The sequence below is a fragment of the Biomphalaria glabrata genome, chromosome 4 (assembly GCF_947242115.1).
Source record: "Biomphalaria glabrata chromosome 4, xgBioGlab47.1, whole genome shotgun sequence".
In the NCBI taxonomy this organism is placed as follows: domain Eukaryota; kingdom Metazoa; phylum Mollusca; class Gastropoda; family Planorbidae; genus Biomphalaria; species Biomphalaria glabrata.
The window spans coordinates 55,954,851-55,977,876 of record NC_074714.1 but is presented as its reverse complement, the minus strand read 5'-3'; the positions used below and the strand labels follow the sequence as shown (position 1 = coordinate 55,977,876).

The 23,026-nt window shown below is 34.0% G+C and overlaps 2 long non-coding RNA genes across 8 annotated transcripts; both read right to left on the bottom strand.

Annotated features, from left to right (window-relative positions):
• Positions 1–2,850: 2,850 nt before the first annotated feature.
• Positions 2,851–10,109, bottom strand: LOC129925700 (uncharacterized). Of its 6 annotated transcripts, none has more exons than XR_008777415.1 (12): positions 10,020–10,109; positions 9,806–9,864; positions 9,471–9,525; positions 8,748–8,838; positions 8,510–8,595; positions 8,314–8,402; positions 8,079–8,130; positions 7,912–7,979; positions 7,428–7,511; positions 6,257–6,658; positions 4,228–4,335; positions 2,851–3,543 (listed from the first exon to the last, which is right to left on the bottom strand). It is a non-coding gene; the product is annotated as an uncharacterized LOC129925700 (long non-coding RNA). The 6 variants fall into 6 exon arrangements; XR_008777412.1 differs by having other exon boundaries at positions 6,257–6,581; XR_008777411.1 differs by lacking the exon at positions 6,257–6,658.
• Positions 10,110–10,730: 621 nt separating this feature from the next.
• LOC129925703 (uncharacterized) lies at positions 10,731–15,087 on the bottom strand. Of its 2 annotated transcripts, XR_008777425.1 has the most exons (8): positions 14,970–15,087; positions 14,551–14,605; positions 14,332–14,422; positions 12,607–12,683; positions 11,956–12,007; positions 11,760–11,827; positions 10,893–10,966; positions 10,731–10,782 (listed from the first exon to the last, which is right to left on the bottom strand). It is a non-coding gene; the product is annotated as an uncharacterized LOC129925703 (long non-coding RNA). The 2 variants fall into 2 exon arrangements; XR_008777424.1 differs by lacking the exons at positions 14,332–14,422; positions 14,551–14,605; positions 14,970–15,087 and adding an exon at positions 14,052–14,295.
• Between the last annotated feature and the right edge of the window lie 7,939 nt (positions 15,088–23,026).

The following is a 23,026-nucleotide window of genomic DNA, read 5'->3' as shown; positions in this document are numbered from 1 at the left end:
TTGCAGTCACCTATGACCTGAGACTAACCTGGAAAAACCAAATAGATAAAACACAGAGTAAAGGCATCCGGAGACTATCCCTCTTGAAAAAATTAGCTGGCACAGATTGGGGAGCTAATCACAACATCCTGAAAAAGACTTATACCAGTTATGTAATACATGTACTAGAATATGATGCCACAGCATGGGGCTCAGCAGCCCAAACCAACCTAAGAAAAATAGACAAGGTTCAAAATATTGGTTTAAGGGTAATGACAGGAGCAATCAAAACAACACCCATAAGAGCTATGGAGGAAACCGCTGCCCTGATCTCTCTGGATGAAAGACGAGAAATAAAAATCCTTTCCCAATTCACTAAATTGGAAACCTTGGAAAGGCACCCACTCAGAACAAAAATCCACAAAACTGGCACAAAATCCGTCTCAAAAGGACCAATTTCATACAGGAATCTCTAAACCTAAAAAAGAAACACCAACTTGAAAAAATTACTCTGGAATCCTCGATACACTATAACGAATCTCCACCCTGGGACGAAAGCCCTCTTCCTACTATAAGGGACCATATTGAAAACATAAAAAGAAAATCTGATTACAGACCAACAGAGCTCAATGAAATAGTGAACTGTTTTCTACATACCAATTACCCTAGCAATCAGTGGATCAGAGTTTACACGGATGGCTCATCCCATAAAGCCACCACAAATGGAGGAGCTGGAATACTTATCGAATGGCCAGATGGAGGAAAACTAGAAAAATCCTTTGCAACTGGAGAGCTCTCTGACAGTCACAGAGCAGAAAGGGAAGCACTAGCACTAGCTGCTACCATGCTAGCAAATCATCCAAGTTCCCCTCACAGTCAGATTGTCTTTCTAACAGACGCAAAAACAACCCTCCAAAGCCTGCAAAACTCTGATTCCCCTTATATTAAAAACCTCAGAACAGCACTCACAAAGCTCAACCACAACAGCAAAAAAACTGTTATTCAATGGATACCAGCTCACATACAACTAGCAGGAAATGAGAAGGCTGACACACTCGCCAAGAGTGGGAGAACAAACTCACAAGTAAACTCTGCACTCTATCCAGAAGAAATGAAGAAATTAATTGTAGATAAAATAAATGAGAAATGGACGAGCTCCCATCCAAATCACAAGAAAGATGATGCTTACTATAAGCTATCCCGACAAGACCAACGTCTAATCTTTCGACTCAGGACCGGACACAACAGAATGCGACAACACATGTTCCGGAAGCTCAAAATTGGAACCAGTGAAATCTGCCCATGTGGAGTATCACCAGAAAATGCCGACCACGTCCTCCAAAACTGCTCTCTCTACCAAGAGGCCCGTATAAGACATTGGCCCCAAATCACCCCAATAGAAAGAAAACTATATGGAGAGCTCCCTGATTTGGAAACCACTGCGCAGTTCATCTCGTGTATTGGTTTAGTCATATGAACACTCCAACATAACAATGAGAACGATGAAGAAGAAGAAGAACAGCTAACTGCGCAGCGAGGTGAAATACTGCATTCCTCACTGATCTTCGGACTCGAAGACTAGCCTTATTATTATTAGCAGGATGTCCAAAGAGTGGCCTTTTTTCGTTGTGCAGCCAGCTTTGCTTTGGACGACCCTTTCTTTGTGCTCCCTTCAGTGCCTCTCGACTTTCGACCCATAAAAAATGTTTTGGATCTGCCTTTGAGCTGCTTACAAAATTAGTGCTGAATGTAAAGTAAGGATCCTGTTTTGAAAATTTCGATTTCAGCAATGCCCATTGTCCTTTTCTTTTAAAGCTATATTATAGGCAGCATTACTTAGGGAATTTAGGTGCCCTTACTACCAAGGCAACAGCATGCCTACTTTTCAATGTTTACCTGCAAGTGTTTTATATGCTTGTGAGTCTTGGACACTGATTGCAGAGCTAGAGAGGAGGATCCTAGCAATGGAATTGAGTTGCTACAGAAGGATCCTAGGTATCACATTTTAAACCACATCACAAAGATATTAGAGGCAGGGCTACTGCAGCGATTAGACCCCATGATGACCTGCTATCATAAAAAAACTTGAGCTAAAAATCTATGGCCATATTACAAAGTCTTCGCGACTCGCTAAGACCTTCCTTTAGGGAACAGTATCAGGAAAAAGAAGAGGCAGACAGAAAGCGATGGAAAGATACATAAAAGAATGGATGGGCCTGCCATTGAAAGAGGTTCTAACTAAGGTAAAAGACTAGTGGAAAGGAGAAAGATGGTGAACAAATCTTGCATGGTGCCCCAATGGTCCAACAGACTAAGGGATAGGTAAAGAGGTTTTTCAGCAGCAGCTATCAAAACTCTCATGTTTCAAATTGACTGAAATCTCTTTTTACATGTTTTACAACTAAGAAATGAAAATGAAGATTTATCATTCCTTTTTGTAAAATAAATCACAAAAATTACTTGATATTTGTCTGCATTTAAAGATTCCTTGCTTTGTGGTTCAAATATTTAATAGGTAAAATGAGAACATTACTTTCTCATTATGATGTAGGTATGAAATTTCAAAACATAAGTCCACCCAGGTCTAAGAGCTATTTGATCTTGATTATACACACTGCACTGTCAACATAACCTACCCTGACATTCATTAACTATTAATCAGATATTAATTTCTTAACCTCAAGAGAAGCATGTTATTATTTTTTTTTTAAAGCTAAATGATCAAGTTTTGTTTTATCTCAAGATTAGCTTTAATAAAGTCAGTCTGAGGGAACTTAAATTGTGTCTAAGCAGGTATGATTGACAGTATTGTAATGGTGGATTTATTCAAGTTAGGTCATCTATTTAAGAAAAATGAAACAACATAATGAGTTTAATATTTTGTATTTTATTCTCTATACCCATAACTGTTACATATGATCACTTACAATACATGAAACACACATTAAGATAAATAGACCACACAGTCCATGTTTTCTATGCTACTAACATTTGAGAAACAAATGACATCACTATTTTGAAAGTGCAAGGTGGAGTACAATGGAAGTCAATGAACGATGAGAAATTTTTACCAACAGCATAGAACCAATGTCTTGCATACCCCACCAACAAGAGACAATGTTTCAACTTTAATTGAAATGATTTTCAGTTTCTGTGTCAAATTAAAATTATGTGATGCATTCAAAAGTTGCTAACATAAATAATTCTATTCAATATAACTGTAACTAAATTTACAAAAAATACAATTTTTTTCATTCATAACATTTTTACTTTGTAAAAGTTGAATAAGAATAAGTAAATAAAACATAACTTTGATAAATTATGATACAATGAAACAGAGAGATTCATGCTTATAGCATGCTCTGAGCGCTTTGGTCCAATCTCAGTTGTGGGGGAGGAGGGGGTATCTAGGAGAAGGTTTTTCTGTGCTGCCTTTAGGCGCTCAATAAACACAACTCTGCCTAAGTCGGATGTCGAACCTCGAGCCTCCTTGATTGGTAGCCAAGCCAAGCCAAGTTCAAGAGCCCTTAACCTCTCGACCACGCTTCCCACTTTAAAAGTTTCCTTTAGGAAAAAATATAGATTCATTTCATTTTCAACATGCATTTACCAAAAAAAAAAAAAGGTTTTTAAAGAGTAAACAAAAAAAAATTTTTTTTTCTATATTAATATTTCATAGGGTGATTATTTTGGATAGTGACCTCAAGACAATTAATTTAAATGTTTTATATATTTTAAGTGTTAGATATTAAGTTTTGTGAAAATATGAATAACTATCATTAAAATACTTTTAGTTCAATTTGGATCATTAAATACTGCCTAGATATAATCTAGATCTAGTTCTAAAGAGACTTGTCCTCAGTTGAGAAAAATGGGATGATATATTCCATTCCTATAAAAAATTATTTTTTAAAAGAAACCTTGCACCTGTACTCCTTAACTCTTTCTCTTCTAACTGACGATACCAGCGTTGATTCCACCAGAATGTGGTAAATAATTATGGAGAGAAAGAGTTAATCCTTAACAAATAGCTCAGTCAAATTAATTATTTCCCCCCTTTTTCTCTGTATAACTTTGATTTAGAGGTTAAGCCTACAAACCAGTTTTGCATTACTCTCTATTTTTTTATTTTTTTATTTTAAAGAATAGAGGACTCCCATTAAAATAAAGAAATCTTTAATTTAGCTCTTGATGTGATCATTATAGATCTGTGACAGGAAGAAAAGACGATCAGGTTCCAACACTTACTGTGCAGTCCATTTTCTAGAGCCACTTGTGTCAATAGCCACACCTGACCAAATGTAATAGACTCTTCTGGCCATGATGAATTGAATATAGGTTTCTCCAAATGAACATCTGAAGAACAGAATGAGTTAAAAAGAAATGAGTTAAATAGCTAATATAATCCATTATATCTATTATCTACCAAAAGTGCAAGTGTTTTTTATTTATTCCATTTTTATATTAAATGACCTTAACATCATCTGCCCTATAGATCAAAGGTCTGAAAGGGGAACTTAACTTTTTACTTTACTATATTTTAAATGATATTTTGTCTTATTACCAGTATCTGATGAAGTTTTGTAACTTTAAACATTTATTGCATCCTAATTTGATTTACTTAATTTTCTTTTTTTTTTTAAATTCTATGTTAAGGTATGATATAAGGAAATCACAAAAAAGAAAACAGTAAACAAATATCATTCCAAAAGTTCTATTGCTTGTGCAATTAACAAATCTACACAACAGGATCACAACTATGCAGCTTCTACATACAACATGTGCTAAACATTTTTTGTTTACAAGATTGAATGATTAAGGATTAAGTTAGACATCCACTCTCCAAACAAAATACATGTAGAAAGTAAATAAATGTATCACACTACAAAAGCAAAAGATAAGGAGAACTCATGTGAGTTTTTAATATTTATATAATAAGAGAGAGAGAGACACCAGAGTCATAAGCTAATAACATTGACTAAGGTACATGTAACATATCTAATGGAAGTGAATCACAGGGTCTTAAAGTTGGACTTAAATTTATAGGAAAAGTGTGTACAAACTATCTGCCTTAGTCTATCATCAAGTTACCAGCTAATGATAATTATGAATATAACTAATACCACACCAATCTACATATTATTCCAAACACATTTTGAAGCAGGACACTAAGGAAAACAAAATTAAGCTATTGAAATGCATGTCAGTACTCATTTTCCTTCTATGCAGCAATGGCAAATGGCAACAAATTAATATTAGGGTTTCAGTTCACAAATGATTGATCCAATCATTTATATGTATTGAATCAAAGTATATCACAATGAGTTAGTTACTTTAATATCACAGTAAACCATTGTAATGTGTTCAAACATTATTTAATCTATATTTCACATTTGAAAAAATTATGTTTCTGTTTTATACAAGGTAAATGAAATCTTACATGTTATTTTTTCTTTCACCAATGTCTTACAAGAACTAGCTAATACAGAATTTCTATAAAGTTCACTATCAGTGTATGCTAGAATAGCAGAAAGATGCCTTGAGATATGTGTGGATGGTAAACAGCAAATCTTTAGCTTTCGATTATCTTCAAAAAGCTTAATGCACATTTGTTTACAGATGGAGTCCAAGAACAAAATCATACAAGCTGCTAAAGGTTTGAAAAGATTTACTGCATAACAAACAAACAGTGTTAGAAATGTGCTCTGCATGTATGAATCTAAAAAAAAATGTAGATGATATAAACTATAAGGAATAACTGAGTTTATACTTTAATTGAAATAATTATTTGAAGAAAAATAACTCAGTGAATTTATGTTGCAGCTTAAAACTATACACATGTATGTCCTCTGAATGTAGACTAACAAAGGGCAATCTTTTATTTTCAGATATGTTATTAGCATTCTTAAGGGTCAACATATCACTACATATTCTCATTATTATACAAGTTAAAAAGACAAATATTTCCAGTTTAATTTTTAACCACAATATTCACTTTGCAGTGTGGCTATTATTGCCATGCATTTACTAAAAAACTAGATCCATTGGTGTGCTACACTCATATAAAGCTTAGAATAAAACAACAACACATATTGTGTAAGTTACATAATACATACAGCAAACATAAATGTGTGAGCACACTGCAGCTGCTTACTCATGCCACTTACAGCTGTGGGAACATAGTCAACACACAATGACAACATACATAGTGCAGGCCACAATAACAAAAAAAGGTACAAGATAATGTTGAGGTGAACACAACTTCTAAATCACTCACAACTATGTGGTTTATGGACTGCTTCTGACTGACCAACTTCTATAGCTCTAACTGAGTTAGGGAGTTTTCTGAGCTCACTGTTTTGTCTGTTGATTGAGGCATGATTTGTGTTCTCTGACAGAGGCTGTTTCCCTTGATTCTGATCCAAACGCTGGGATTGATTGATCCGACCAGCTGCGTTCTTGCGAGGGAAATGCTCTAGCTGTTGACTGATGGCTTCAAAACCCTTGTTCCTGTTCCGACTGAGTCCTTCCTCGCTAGAGGTGGCAGTTCCATACATTCCTTTCTCTCTCATATCATTGGCAGCATATTCATCATAATATTCCTGAACATACGTCATTGTTACTATTCAATTGTAATTCCTTTTTTCAATTAGTTTTAACTTTGAAAAAAACAATTTTCCTTAAAAAGGAGAAATAGAAAAAGAAAGTAGTTGTCTTTTAGCAATATACAAGGGGTTCTAGAGTTTCGACATTGATCCATTGTGTTGTAAAACAATTTTCGGTGTAAAGTTGGAAAATACATACCCACTGTATGTAAATACAATAAGAACTTATCCTATCCTAAAACCAATCCTAACAGAGTATCCCACATAATTATAAAAAAACACATTAAGAAAATATATACGTTTAGTAATGAAATGAAACAGCAATAAAAAAAAAAAAGAAAGGACAGACTTATTGGGAGGAGGAAGCTGCGGAAGTAGCTGAAGATACTGGGGCAGGTGAATCTGGAGAGGTAGCTAAAGTAGAGGGCACAGACATCAGAAGAGTTGGCTGTAACCTTGGGAGTCATAATCATGGGCAAAAGGTTAACAAAATCAAAACACACACATGATAGAGAGACTGACAAAGCAGCAAGCCAAAATTGCCTACAAAGCGACTGGGTGCATGTATTGTGTCGCTTGTTTCTCATTGCAGGATACAGTGATGTTGATAACATCAAGGTGGGTAGTTCAAGAAACCAGCTTAAAAGTTTTAAATCCATGGCTAAAAACTTAACACCATTGTGTCATTAGTACACACTGAAAACCTAAACCTTGGGAATGTATTGTACACTAAAAACCAAGATATTCTCCTCTAAAACCATGGGCACATATTTTACACTAAAATCATAACTATATTTTTGCCTAAACTATTTATATTAGACTAAAAAACAAAGATATTCTCACCTAAACCATGGGCATGTGGCTTGTAGGCAAATGGAAAAATACTTTTTTCTTTTGAAAATCTACAGCAGACATCCACAGGGAAGGCTGTTAATAAATTGAATACAAATGTTACAGCCTTTTTTTCTATACAAAATCTTAAATATTTTAAATTATTATTAAATATTAAAAAAAAAAGAATAAAAGTTAACTGCAGGTCTCTGAAGGTTAAATGTTAACTGTAGGTCTCTTGTCATTTACTGTGGAGAACTGTGGGTAATTGTAATTGACTGAGTAAAGTAATTGTTGGGTCAAGGGAGGGAGGATTTACATTTCTTACAGAGGCTGATTAGCCTAAAAAATGGCATAAAACAATGATGAAGTACATTTCTGAGTCTTGTTTAATGCTGATATTCTACATTATGGGAGAAGTTTAAAGTGACCAGATAAAACCTTGCCACTAGCGAGATATATTGATAGAGACACAACAAACTAGGCTTGTACTTACAGGAATGTCCTTGAGGTATCGTAAACGATGCAGATGCCAAGAAAAAAACTCCTGCAACATATGGCTGCCTGTGAAAACACAAAATGAAGTTTACAGCCAAGTTAGCTCTAAAAAAAAGTTCTAATTACAACAGCCTATAATTAATTATTTTTATCAGATTGACTTACTTTTTGTGTGTGACATAAATCTTCAAACCTGAGTGGTCTTCATCTTCAGCATCTGTTCAATTAATAAGAAAGACATTTTGGTTTTGGTTTTCAGTTATTTAACTAAGAAACAGAGAGTTGATAAAATCTCTTTACACCAAACAAAACAGTATAACTATACAAAATAAAAAGTATAGACAATACATGTTACAAAGTTTTCTATAGTGAAGTATATGGTTACATTCTCTTTCCTCACCAGTAAATATCCTAGCATAGTGAACTTGCAGTACTAATGTTTAGTAATGTTTTTAATGAATGTTCTGTTGCCAAATCTCAAACCAACATCTAAGATAATACAAAGAACATTAAGTAACCAAAAAAGTTTCAATTGAATGTATTTCTCTCAATACCAATAACTAATAATTAAAATAACAATGAGTTTATTAATGTACCTTTAGGCAAGATAGTTGGAGGAGCATTTTTAGCCCAAGCAAATAAAATCACAGGATGACTATTCTTGCACACTGCAGGACAGTTCCTAAAAGAAACATTAAAAAAAATCTTAATGAATAATGAACAGATATAACAGAACACCATTTCACCACCGTATCACAACCAATACACCACTACACCAACACACTACAATGACTATCCTTGCATTACCTATCATGCACAAATGAAAATATTTACCAAACTGGCTACTGAGAATAGGCTTCACCATCATATCCATACAACAGCATGTGATGAGCTGTGTTGGCGTCAGCTACAGCTTCAAACTTATCTGAAATAAAAAGCACCAAACTCATAACAGTAACTACAGAGTTCCAAGAGATAAAATAGGTCTTCAAAACTAACTTGAGGTATCAGCAAAAAAAGGCCTATGACATAAGTATATACTTGTTTCAATTTTCGCTAAGAAAGATGTTTCCATTATACTTAAAAAAAATAAGCCAGCAGTAGGTTTGTCTGGACAAACAGCAACTTCAGGGCAAGCGATGATTTAAGCACTTTACTATACAGAATACCAATAAATGTTTGTAAGAGAAGTTTATTTTTTCTTGTTGAAGGAATGGGAATGATGGGGAGAAGGCTGGCTTCAGAGCAAAGATAAAAACTTAGGCACCCAAAAGTTAATGCAAAACAAGGAAAAAAGAAACATACTTTGAATGTAACTCTCTATTTCAATAACAAAACAGACTTTATGCCTTCAACAATAAAGAAAGTCAATTGCTTTCATCATGATTTTTTTTTCAATAATAACATTTTCTGTACTTAATAACCTTCCAGTCACTTGTTTGCTGTATTGCTTAACATACAATTTAGCCTATACTGTATTATATTAAATTAGTGAAATCTTCTAAAGAATAGAAAGAGGCTATGTTTATCATAAAAAAATGTGGATTATACACTCACAAATATATGATTCCAAATCCTGTGCATGGTAAGCTGTGCATAAATAAGAATCCGGCTGAAAACACAATAAAGATTTTGTAGAAATATTTGTTTATTTATAAAGGCAGAAACTAAAAGTATGAAAATAGAAACTAAATTTGTTAAGATATTCAACTATTTCTCTTTTGTTGACAACTCCTAACTCAGTTGTGAAATTACACATTTTGATTTCCTTATTCAATTTCTTAGTACTTTAGAGAAATATGACTAAATTGATCCAAAAGGTTATTAAAATAGAATCCTTGTAAGCATCTTCACTCTCTTCTTATGTCCATGAACAATTACAAAGAATTTACCTTTCTAGGGCTTGCTCCCAGCATCAATATCTTTAATATCTGTGTGTCTTCAAAGTCAGCTACAGATAAAAAAGAATCAGAAATAGTGAACAACATTTTAAAATTTGCTCTGTTCATGTACAACACAAGCCAACAAACAATAGACTGAAAACATTACAAGACTATGCAATCTTATTGGAAATATTGTGTTTAAAGCTTTTGAGAAAAAATTTACCATTGGCTTCACCTGGATGATTCATGCCAGCATGATTATGGGATCCTATAGCTGCTTCTTCAAGGGCTGGATTGGGTGGAAGAGTAACGCTGACATCAATGGTAAAGTTTTTTCCAGTCAGCTGTGTAAGTTCATTGAAAGCACATTCTCCTGATGGGTCAGCCACAGAACTGCGTAGAGCATGATGTAATAATTGCACATCTCATCATTGCCTGTTGACCTGCATCAGAAACTATCATCAGTAAGTGAACACTGCTAAATTGGTTTAATTGAAATAAATTAATCTTTCTTATGTTTAAAGTTAATATTAGAGATGAAGTTGTTCAACAAATATATTTTTCTTTACTTTTTTTTTTAGTCAATTTTGTTTCTTTCTCCAATTATTTATTAGGTGTCCATATTACAGATGAATGTTTTATTTTAAAAAAAAATTATGTAGCTGATGACAGAATTTGTAAACAGAAATCACATTTCAGCAATTTTGACTACTTTTAGTTTGTTTGTTTCAATTGTAGAGTTAAAAGCTAAACCAACAAGAAACTCACCCAACACCAACAGGATGATCCATCGAGCTTGAGTTATAAGTGCACCTAACAGCCTGGAACATAAGTTACATTTCAAATTTAGACAAAAAACACCATAAGAGCTTTAATAATAATTCAGAAAAAGAAAAGCTGACATTACAGTTGGTAAATATTTAGATCAGACTTACTAAAGCATCTCCTGGTTTGACTTCAATTACTTCCTTCACTGGATAGAAGGCCTTTAGATTTGTTTCATATCATAAACATGTGTCACTTTAAGTGTAAGTTTGTATAAGATCATATTATGTTAGAATAATTGAATATCAAATATGGTAACTTTAAGACTTACTTGTGGCCATTGTGGATTTTCTTTACCGATTTCATGATACGTTCCATTGTATTGATAACCAGTTATGACTGTACCTGAAGAACATTACAATTAATAACAATTAGAAGAGATATGATAAAATCTTAGACATTACAAAGAGATATTTTAAGACAAGTGTTTTGTCTCCTACCTAGACCATGTGCATGTGTTCTAAAAGCAAAGGGGATGATACTCTTGTCCATCATGAATGTACAGCTGATGTCTACTGGATACACTGAAGGACAAAGAAAAATAACTTCTTTACATTTTATGAAGGGCAAAGACAAATAAGTTCTTTCGATTTTATGAGAGGAAATTTGATTGACCAGTCAGATTTTAATCAGGCTATCATCAAAATATTATTAGAAGACCATGTTGAATTCTGTATGTTTTCTTGTACAATTTTATTTAACTTTAAACACATGAAAATCAATGTAATCTGAAGTAATTAGGTGAAAGTTATGCAATTCATCTGTGATTAGATCCTTAAGTTGTATGAGAAAAATCATAATAACCAAAAATACGACTACACTGTTCCTTATTAAAACCACATTTGAATAAAATTAAAAGAAACTTTTGATTCTTAAAATCTATAAATATAAGTAATCTATTCTTAAAAAAAACATAACAATCAATAAAAATTATAATGTTTATTTTTTTTTTTCAGATTATTTTTGTTATGGTTAGAAATGAGTTTGGCAATGTTCATAGTAATCTATTGGCCATCATCATACATAAAGGTTTAACATAATTTACACACACACACACTATCTTCTAATACAATTCAAAGTAGTAAACTAGTTGTTAAGCAGACAATGTAATATTTTTAAAAAAATTATGAAAACTTACAATTAGTATGTAGAAGAATGGTGAAGTCCCCAGAATCTAATAAAAATATACCAGCAACATACTGAGGCCTAGTGAAGATGACAAATACAAGGTGTCAAAACATGCAGTTTTTTTTTCCAGGGGGGGGGGGTGAGGAGGGGCAAATATATCAATAATAATCTAATACAAGAGAATTATTTCAAGATGAACTACTAACTTTTGGTGGGTTGTGTAAAGTTTAAGTCCAGAGTGATCTGCAGGTTCTGAGTCTGAAATATATTGGTAGTTACTAAAAAAAATAGATTGAAGTGTTACATAAAACATTATGGAATAACATCACTGAATGAAATATTGTTTAAGACAAACATAATGAAATAAAATGTTAGCAGAAGGAGAAATAATAACAATTTAGTTGACAAAATGACATCTAATCAATTTCTATGACTAAGTTTATATAAGGAAAAAAATCTGAATTTGAGTTTTCAAATCATTTCAATGATGCATTCTAATAAAGAAAAGTTTCCCTTTCAGATCTTGTGGTCTATAGAGCAGATGACATAAAGGTCATCTGTTTCTCTGGCCAATGGTTAATGGGCAGCACAACTGCCTTTACTTTCCCCAACTAAAGTCAGATACCCATTAGAGTTGGGTGGACTCAGGGGCGCCCTAAAAATCCCGAAATTAAAAATCACAGTCTTCACTGAAATTCGAACCCAGGACGCCAGGTTTGGAAGCCAAGCACTTAACAACTCAGCCACCTCACCCCCATAATGCATTCTAATACATTGTCTAAATTTTTTTCCAATAATTATATAGAATACAATTTTATAGGTTCATCTACATTTATATATTAGTAAATAAAACTAACCTTCAAAAACTTTGCGTAGTGTACCTGGAGTACAATAGTCTTAATTGATGTTTTCCTGCCGACCCTGAGACCTACACCTTTAAAGAAAGAACATGACATTCTTGATAACATTTTAATTCCTACATGTTGAGTGTGTGAGTATTGACAAGTAATGGTAGAGACAGGAGAAATCTGATCTTCAATGACTTTTTTACTGACTTTAAAGTCTAGATTTTTTTTTTTTAGCAATAGTAAGGAACAGGTGAAAAGGAACCTTTTGTAAAGGTGATACAAGCAACATGATGGATTATTAATAGAAAGAATTGCAGAATAAGTTCTCCCTACTTAAACGTTCCCAATGAAACACTCAGTGTATCTTGTTGAGGTGTTCTATTTCTTTTGTCAATGTTAACCCAGATGTTCTTAATGCATTACTGCCAAACTATTTTGTTCACTGCACTGCATATGTTAATGAACCTCATTTCAATGTTTTACCACTAAGTTGGTCAGGTGTTCCTAAGAACACAACTCAGAACTTTATCACAGATCATGCAGCTTATATCTTGGAAATTACATTTGCTACCTTGAGCCCTTACTTGTGTTAAAATACTTTCAATGGAGAGCAGGTGGGCAAAATCTGATCTGTAAAGTTTCAGTAATCTTCTAATTTCAACAATAGTATGCCTAACTCAATTTCTTCACAGATAAATCCCTCTGACCTGTCATCATGTGATAATGATAATATAAAAGGACTACTGAGAGCTTATATCTGAGTTTCAGCATGCTTGTAATGTTCTTAGCCTAACATAGTTCTTGACAGGTCATTAACCTATTGTTAAACCTTTCCAGCTGGTTTTCACCAATTGCATTTATGCTTAGTACATGCCTCAGTGGCAGCGAGAGATAAACAAAAGAATGCATGTCTTGAATGCCACATTAAAAGTGTCTGTCTCAGGTATTTGTGCAAGACTCTGGAAATAAAATGGCAAGGCGCAGTCACCAACACAAAAGTGCCAAGAAGAAAAAATACTAAAATGGTTTATCAAAGATCTTAGAATATTATGTAATCATTTTAAATTGTCAGCTTGCTGAAGAGAAATATAGCGTTTTTACAAAAATTATTTTGAAATATATTTTATGCAGGTTTTTTAAAAAATGGACCATTACCAGGCTCTTTTAAGTCCATTTACTGTCAAAAACATAAGCAAAGATCCTATCTGAAAATCAATTTCGGGTACATAGAAAAAGATATCTAGGTTATAGTATTAAATTTTTAAAAAGTGTTACATATTGATGGGGTGAGAGGATATTAACATTTAATAACAAGTTCAGAAATGCAATTCCACCATCAATTAACAAGTGAATTGCTCAAACAGAAGTCTTCACTCATCACTGAATTTTGAAAAAACTTGTTTCTTTCTAGTCAGTTTGTTAAGCTTAAAACATGTCAACTGTTTATTTGTTACCTTTAGGCATAACTGTTGGAGGAGCATTCTTAGCCCAGGCAAACATTATTGTAGGCTGACCATTTTTACACATTGGTGGACAGTTCCCGAAAGAGAAAAAGTATAATTCTAATACAGCAAAAGCTGGAGGCCATTCTTATTTATTTTTAGCTACAAACTAGGTCAAGCACTTTGTCACAAATAAAATATATTAATTATCTAGAATCATTTTATTACTATTTGAATTTTATTTAAAAAAAACAACAACTTTACCATTAAAAAATTAAAGCTTCTTACTTACCAGATGCTGTCTGTAGAAAAAGGTTCACCATCACATCCATACAGCAACATGTGGTGTGCAGTGGCAGCATTGGCCAGAGCTTCAAATTTATCTGATTAGCAAGATAATTGAATACCATTAAATATATTACATGATTTTTTTTTTAAATTAACTATTCAGTGTATGTCATATACACCACTGTAACTATAGTTTAGTCAACAAGACTTGGAGATGACTTACAAATATAAAGCTCCTCTTCTAGAACTGGATAGGTTGTACATAGATAGGTGTCAGGCTACAGGACAAGAGAAATAACATCATCTCACAAACACATTAATTGACTAGATTACTGACACACTTGTATTAATAATTTTTCATGGCTAGGTAGGACTTCATTGTTTATTTATTAAATACATTTATGTTTAAGCAAGTTTAATAAAAATATTAATTAATATAACCAATACTTTTATGATGAGAAATGTTCAGATGCTACTGTAATAAGTCTTTTAATTTAAACTTCAATATCTTGATTAAGAAAAAAATGTTTTCCAAAGTTAGCCCATGTTTTAAAAATTTGGTTTTGGATAAAGAATTGTTTAGAAATAACACAGGACTGAATATAAAAAATACCAGCAACCATCACAATATTTTCTTAGTACATCTAAAACTTGAATGTCAGCTTGTGGGATAAGCTTTTTTCTTTATATTTCATAAACACTTACTGTATTAGGCTTAGCACCAGGCATCAATATGTCTTGAGTTTTTGTGTCTTGGTACAAGTTCTTTGGAAAGTGACAGTGTATTCAATATATCACTTGTAATACAAATAAATGATGATTCTAATTGCTCAAGAAAAAAATCTATTTACAACAAAACAAAATTAAGGTTTAACAATGCAAAACAATTAATTGAATTGCTTCTATATGCTACAAAACTAACCATTGGCTTTATCTGGATGATTCATGCCAGAATGGTGGTGAGAAACTATGGCTGCTTCTTCAAGTGCTGGATTTGGTGGAAGTGGAACGCTGACATCTTTGGGAAAGTTATCTCCTGTCAGTTGTAGAAGTTCATTAGTGCCTTCTTCTTCTTCTAGCCAGCTTTATTGCTGCTGAGCTGTGAGCTCTTTTGCAGGTGCCACATTGCCATGAAGGATTAGCCACAGAGCTGTTCGTGTCGAACATAATATAAAAATTGCACATCTCATCATTTCCTGTAGACCTGCAAAAGGATATATTTATTGTCAATAAGAATTTTAAATAGTTGGGTTTATTTAGTTTGCTTCTAATTATGGTATACAAACTACAATTTCAATAGTACATTATTAATTTACAAGAGGATCAGAAAAAATAAGGTCATGTGGCACATTTTTTTAATGAGTGAAGGAACTTAATGGTCTGTCAATCATTAGATTCATACAAATGCTACAGTCAAGTCCCTTACTAAGTTGTATATTTTCTGAGGACTAATTCTTTTAAGTTTTTCCTACATAAAAATGTAGTGCCTTTTAGACCTAGTGGTCTATAGGGCAGATGATGTAAAGGTCATCTGTTTCTGTGGCCTCTGGTTAACGATGGTGTTATGTGGCAAGTATAATGAAAACCGCCTTTATTTTTTCCCAACTAACAACAGGTATCCATTAAAGCTGGTTGCCCAAAGATCACAACATTAAAAATTCCATTCTTCACCAGGAGTCAAACCTGGGATTCCTTGGTGCGGAAGTCAAGCACTTTATCACTCAGCCACCCTGCTGCCCCCTCTTTACTTGTAAACCTTAAATTAATGATGATGACTGGAAAGAATCCTTTCATGACTTGTTAAACACAGTATAATACATTTAAAAAGAATGAATAATAAAATAATTATTGAACTAATGGTTAAATTATTATCAGCACACATATTTAGAAAATAAATACAAATGAGGTGAAAATACAATACAAAGTCAATACACTAACCCAACACCCAACAGTATGATCCATTGAACTTGAGTTATAAGTACATCTAGCAGCCTACATAGGAGGTGAAAACAAAAAAGAAATTAGCAAATAAATATCACACATTTGTTTACCTATGAAAGAATGTGATGTCTTGGGAATAACAATCATATTTTTTTATTTGATCATTCAATGTAAAAAAAAACACCAAAAAACATTAAAATGTGCAGTGCCTTAAAGTGTATACTCTCTAAAGAGATGGAATAGGTTGCCTAAAACAGATATGAAAACCAATCACTTAGTATACAAGAAATAAACAACTAGTTAAACATATGAACATAACAATGTAGTTTGTTTTTTTTAACATAAAATATCAGTACGTTCTAGACATTGCTTAGTGAACTTTTCTTATAAAAATTCTTTAAAAAAAAAAACAATCTTACTTTTACCAATTTTCTAGAGAATGAATGTGATGTAATTTCTTAAATGATTAGGTCCAACAATTCAATTTTCAACAAATAAAAAAAAAACATTAACTGAAAATTTCATTATCTTATCTAATATAATACAGACGTTACTTCAAAACAGAAGATGATTACGTCCTACGCGTCATGCATTTAGTTATGCATATTAACCAATGACTTAAATTCTGCCAAGTCACTGGTTTTCCTGGCTAGCTCAGGCAACCCATTCCATGCTCTAATAGCACTAGGGAAGAAGGAGTATTTGTACAAATTTGTCCTAGCATTATAGAATAATGAATGTATAACAAAAAATAAATGTAGTAGGAATTCTAAAAACATACCAACGCATCTCCAGGTTTGACTTCAATAATATCTTTCACTGGGTAAAAAGCCTATACAAAGGATATAATAGACAGTGCTCGATATTGTCTTGAAAATATTGCTTAGTCTTTACATATAATTTCTTAATGTTAATATAATATTGTCAAGCTAACTCACTTGTGGCCATTGTGGATTTCCTTTGCCAATCTTATGATAAGAACCATTGTGTTGGTAACCAGTGATGACTCGACCTGGAACAATAGTTAGGGTGGAAGAGAACTGAAAGGCACAAGGCTGTTACCTAGATCTAGTTTGAAGACCCTAATCCATTTTCTAGTTAGTGTGTGAGACATGAGGAAGTGAAGGAAGTGAAATAGTTTATCTTGAAGAGGAGAAAAGAGAGAAATTCTAACTCTTACCTAATCCATGAGCATGTGTTCTGTAGGCAAAGGGAAAGATACTCTTGTCCATTCTGAATGTACAGCTTATATCTACAGGGTACACTGAAATTAAAAAAAAAATGTATGTCCTTGGGTGTTTATAATGTTTTAAAAAAAAGATTCAACTATTATTAAATTTCATTAAACAAAAAAAAAAAAGCTTTTTCTTTGGAATAATATCTACTAAAAATAGTCTATAGAATTTAAGAATTCTTACAATTTACATGTGGTGAGATGGTGAAGCCAGCAGCCAACAAAAATATACCAGCAACATACTGGGGCTGTCACCTGATGCACATACCTTGCCGTGGTGTGACAGCTTGAGTGCCTCAATGACCCTCAGAGCTATACCGGCGGGAGCTCATCACTCCTGGCAGGTACTACCAAGCCGGACAGGTCTGTTAGGAAAGAGGCCAGACAAAAGGTGCATCCCCCTCCCCGGGACACAGGGGTTGTGCAATAGGCTAACAACCTGTCCATGGAAAAAAAATAGTGTTATAGAAACCAGAACAAAAGCACAAACACTAAACATTGTCAGAGGCGAAAGTAGAGCTCCACAAAGGAGACTTATGAAGCTATGCAGGGAAAGTTGAACGAATCCTGTGAGGCCGACCACTCTACTTAAACCAATGAAAAAGAAACACTTCCTTATTCAGAAGGCAACATTTAATTTGGGAACATGGAATGTCCGCACTTTACTAGAACCTGGTAGATGTGCACAAATTGCCAAGGAAATGGCCAACTACAAACTACAGATCCTGTTCACATCATTATGTGCTATGCTCCCACCAACCTTGCAAGTGATACTGACAAAAATACATTCTATGACCAACTGCAAAGTATAGTTGACAAAATACCTACAAGAGATGTTTTGATCGTCATGGGAGACTTGAATGCCAAAGTGGGAAGTGACAACAGAGAGAGAGAGAAAAGTATGGGCACCCATGGACTTGGCACCATAAATGAAAATGGAGAAATGTTTGCAGACTTCTGCACATTTAATGAATTAGGAGGCAGCATTTTCCCCCACAAAAAATGCCACAAAGTGACATGGGTTTCACCAGACAATAAAACAGAGAATCAAATCGACCACGTTACCATACGGCGGAACTGGAGAAGCACATTACTAGATGTACGAAACAGAAGAGGAGCAGATATTGGCTCAGACCACCACCTAGTTGTTGCCAAACTAAAAATGAAGCTGGCCAGCAATAAAACAGAAAGAAACAAAAGGAAAAGATTTGACCTAGACAAGCTCCACAACACCCAGATTAAAAAGGAATTCCAACTATCCCTTCAAAATAGATTTGCTGTGCTACAACTAGATGAGGCCAAACAAAGCAATAAATCTTGGCAAAATTTCAAAGAAATTATTACTGAAACAAGCAATGAAGTACTAAGCCTTAACCCTAAGAAGAAAAAACAGTGGATTAGTGACGAGACATGGAAATTAATCGAAGAAAGGAAATGCGCTAAACAGGCAAAAACAAGAAACCACAAGCAACAATCAAAACAAGACTACCAAGCAGTTTCACAGAAAGTCACCAAAATGCTTAGACAATACAAATGATCATTTTACAATAATCTGGCAGAACAGGCAGAAGAAGCAGCAGGTAAAGGAGATATAAAACAACTATACAAAATCACCAAACTTCTCAGTACCAAAAAGGCTAATTGCAATGTTCCAGTCCGAGACAAATACGTAAAACTACTTTCTTCAATAAATGAACAACTTGAAAGATGGAAAGAATATTTTCAAGAAGTGCTCAATAGACCTAAACCACGAAATCCACCAGATCTAAATGCAGGACCAACACTAGACATAAACATGGAAGAAATAACAAAAGAAGAAATAAGGAATGCAATCAAACAAATGAAGACAGGTAAAGCTGCTGGAATTGACAACATACCACCGAAGTCCTAAAAGAAGGAGGAAGTGAAATAGTTGACCAAATGCACAAACTATTCAACAAAATTTGGTTAACAGAAACACCTCCGGGTGAGTGGAAAAGGGCTTGCTAATAAAAATACCAAAGAGATCTATCACAATGTGAGAAATGGCGAGGCATCACTTTGCTGTCAGTACCAAGCAAGATTTTTAGCAGAATCCTACTAAACAGAATAAAGGGAGCATGTGATGAACACCTAAGGGAAGAACAGGCCGGATTCAGAAAAGGGAGATCTTGTGCTGACCAAATAGCTACACTCAGGATAATTGTAGAACAATGTGTCGAATGGCAATCTCCTCTCTATGCAACTTTTGTCGACTTTGAAAAAGCTTTTGATAGTGTCGACAGAGAATCTATTTGGACTGTAATGAGACATTATGGGATCCCCAATAAAATAATAACCATAATCAAGAACCTTTATGATGGTTTCACCTGCCAAGTAACCCACTGTGGCAAGCTGTCAGAGGAATTTCCAGTCACAACAGGAGTCAAACAGGGAGGAATCCAATGGACTCTCACACAAAAGCTGGAAGATCTGGAATTTGCTGATGACATAGCCCTTTTATCACACAGACTACAGGATATGCAAGAAAAGGTCACAGCTTTAAGCGAAGTAGGAAAAAGAGTAGGCCTCAAAATAAACCATCAAAAAACTAAAGTACTTAAAGTAAACAATAAACAAATCGGAGACATAGTATTGGATTCTCAGACAATAGACCAAGTAGAAAATTTTATATACCTTGGGAGTGTAGTCAGTATATCAGGTGGAACAGATGAAGACATTAAACGCTGTATAAATCTAGCACGTCAGACATTTACACAGCTAAAACCAACCTGGAAATCTCCTTACATCTCAAACAAGACTAAACTAAGAATCTTTAACTCTAATGTCAAGGCTGTCCTACTGTATGGTTCTGAAACATGGAGAACAACTGAAGCCACAACAAAAAAAATACAGACCTTCATCAACAGATGCCTGAGAAATATCCTAAAAATACACTGGTATGACAAAGTAGAAAACACCAAACTGTGGGAGATGAGTGGACAAAAAAATATAGAAGTGCAGATCTTAGAGAGGAAGTGGAGATGGATTGGTCACACCCTTAGAAAAGATACCAGCAACAGAGCTAGGCAGGCCTTAGAGTGGAACCCCCAGGGAACAAGACGCAGAGGAAGACCAAAAAGAACATGGCGACGCAGTGTACTTGAAGAAGCAGAGAAGACCGGGAAGAGCTGGGACACCATCAAAAAGCTAGCAAGAGACCGTGGAGAGTGGCGTGTTTTTGTCGAGGCCCTATGTTCCATGAGGAACTCAAAGGAGTGATGATGATGATGAACATACTGGGGCCTAAAAGTGAAGGTTGTAAGTAAGCATTGAACAGTATATAATAAGAGAAATAGAAAAAAATCCTTGATTAAATTATTTAACTAGATTTAGAACAATTTGAAGATAGAACTTTAAAAAGCAAAATGTTAATTATGCTAAGAGCCTTCAAATGCTAAAAGCGTTTAAAAATATAAAACAAGCTGTTGAAAGACTTCTGAAAATTCCAGCTCCCACGGTATCAACGAGGCGGCTCGGACACATTTATTTTGTGAAAAGTGGATTTGCAAGCAACATGTGAATATGGTCCCCATTGAGTTCAAACAAGCCACCACACTATTCCACAAAGAGGCTGCCATAAGAGAGAGCTAAGGGCAGGAAATTGCGCTAAACAAAAACAATAGGTAGAAATATTTCTAATCGCACAGACTTATTGTTAGTCTAGATCTATTACAACTTTAATTACATGACCGATCCAAACTAATTGATACAATTACACTTAATATAAGCTTGTTTTTTTTAAAAAGTATTTTTACGTATTTTTCTTGTGTAATATTGTTTGTTACTTTACTTCTGAATTGTCTCCTAGTAACTTTACTCTTGGTATTACTCCAGTAATTGTAAACATTCATTTGTTAGAAACTAAACAGCTCTATTTTAGACCTGATCAACTTATAATGCTAAGATTAAATAGAATTTCAGTTGTATGTTCCTATTGGATTTCTAAAAATTTCTTTTAATAATTTTTAAGCTCTAATGATTTGTTTGATTTCTAAATTAATTCCATAATATGAATATAATATTATAATTCCAAGGTATTTTGAGCTTTGAGATATTGGTTTTGAATAATAAGGATAAGCAGTTTTCATTTGTTTTGGTTATCTCTATTAATAATAATAATAATAAATACTCTCCGCAAGAGGTTCTCGAGTCTACTGAACATCTGCTGTACTGGGATAGGCCTATTCTGACCTACAAAATGGTAGATTTCAATCGCCCGGATCTGCTGTTCATCGATAAAAAAGAAAAAACCGCTACCATTATCGATATCGCCGTACCACTGTCTCATAATTTAAGAAAAACTGAGATAGAAAAACAAAGAAAATATGGGAACCTAGGCTTGGAGATTAAGCATCTATGGAAATTGTCCAAAATAGCAATATACCCCATTGTTATATCAACCGAGGGGATAATAACAACTGACCTCACAGACACCTTCAAGGCCCTTAACATTCCTAGGAACATCTTCGTTGCCTGTCAGAGGGCGGTACTGTTGCAGACCTGCCACATCACCAGAAAATTCCTCAGTGGAAACTGTTAAAGGGACTACGATGAATTTTGTTTCTCTTTAGCGAAACTCGACCCTGGCAGCGCCAGAGAATGACTACTCGTTCATTTCTAACATAATAATAATAATAATAATCTTTATTGTCCGTATGGAAATTGGTCTTACAATTTGTGCATTACACCAAACAAAAACATTATAACTATAAGAAACCAAAGTGTACATTCACACCAGACTCACTCATAATTTACATGTGACAAAGTTTATACCAGATTGTTCTTATTTAATGATTTGATTGCCAGGGGAACAAAAGAGAGTTTGTGTCTGTTAGTCTTTGCTATCGGTGTCTTGTATCTCTTTTGTGATGGTAAAATCACAAAATCCTGACACAAAGGGTGATTCTTTATTTCGAGGATCTTTTATAGATGGCTTTTTTATAGATGTTTGTCTCAAACAACTGCCCAAATGGGGTTTGTTTTTTGCCAATGATTTTACCAGCAGCATTTAGGATTCTATAAAGTTTATTTTTATTTTTAATGCTCAGATTGCCATATCAGGCAGTGATATTGAAACTTAAAATATTGCAGATATGAGCGTGATAAAACATAGCCAAGGCCTTTTTGCTAACATTAAACGAGGACAGTTTTCTTAGTAATCATAATCTTTGCTGCCCTTTTTTGCTGATATAATCAGTATTTGCAGTAAAATTTAGTTTATTGTCTAGGATAGTACCAAGGTATTTAAAGGTTTGCACAATTTCAATAGTCTCTCCAGCTACAGAAACTATGCGGTCTTTTGAAATAACATTGTTTACCCTAACCCTCTGAGATCTCTGGGTCAAAAATTCATTAGTCCATAGTATTATGTATGGACTAATCTTCAACACTTTCATCTTTTCAATCTCTCCCTAGATATAGCTTTTGTTTTTTAAACGGCAGTAGGTAGGAAACTACACATATTGAAATTTCATACTTCTGATGTGTTGTGTAAAATTTTAGT